The sequence below is a fragment of the Acanthisitta chloris genome, unplaced genomic scaffold (assembly GCF_000695815.1).
Source record: "Acanthisitta chloris isolate BGI_N310 unplaced genomic scaffold, ASM69581v1 scaffold10459, whole genome shotgun sequence".
Classification (NCBI taxonomy): Eukaryota; Metazoa; Chordata; class Aves; order Passeriformes; family Acanthisittidae; genus Acanthisitta; species Acanthisitta chloris.
Genome location: NW_008691975.1, coordinates 31,369 through 32,360, shown reverse-complemented (window position 1 = coordinate 32,360; position 992 = coordinate 31,369).

Sequence of the window (992 nt, the reverse complement as noted above, 5' to 3'; positions counted from 1 at the left end):
GCTGAGACAGAGGAGGGACAGCCCCGCGCCGAGGAAGACCTGCAGATGCGCTGGGGAGAGAGAGAGAGATGGTTACTGTTAGCAGGGCAGAGCTCACCGGGGCTGTGCGGGTTTCCGTGGGTGCTGGAGCAACTGGGAAGAGCAACTGGGTGCCCACCTGCCCAGTGACCCACTCCCCGCTCTTTGCAAGCTGCAGGAGCATCCCAAAGCCAGCAGGTGGGAGAGGAGCTGGCGGGGCCAGCGCCGCGCTCGGGCAGCCTGACACCAGCCCGAGGCTAAACCAAACCTCTCCCTGCGAACGATAAGGGCCATGGAAAACGAGGCAGTTATCAGCCCCACGGCCAGGCTGACGCAGGTTGGGCACGACCGACGATTAGCTGTGCGCTTGGCAGGGACATGAAGAGCACGGTAGGGAGGGGGCACCTTCAAGGGGGGATTTAGAGCGGCTGAGCTGGATTCAAAGCACAGTAGTAGTCCCCGAGATGTGAGACAAGCTCTGAAAGAGGGAAACCTCCACCCCGAGCTGTGCCATCCCTTGAGCTGGGCTTTATCCCTCCCAACAGGGATGCCCTAGGGGTTTTGGGCTCCTCAGTAGGGTGGCACCTCTGCACGTTGGGCATTTAGTAAGCAGAGAACCAAACTCCTGGTCAGCAGGTTCCTTGGAGTACATCTGTGTGGTGTAACCCTCCCATGCTCAGAGCTGGCTTTGCCTCCAGCCCCGCAGCAAAAGGTTAAGGAGAACAGAACCTGGACAAAGCTGTGCCAGAGCCTGAGCCACGTTCCATAGAGGGCTGGGGATGTTTGAAGGAGAAAAGCAGGTGTGGTCTTCCCTCCCGGGGCTGGACTTTCCTCTCCAGGTGCCTTAATCCGCGCTGGGCTCTGCTCAGCCCTTTGTTGTTTGTTCAGGCTGTGGCTGAGATGAGAGCTGAATGGTGGCATTTAGGGAGGGATGGAGGGACAAGGGCTGGCATAGGGACTCGCCTGGAGGATTA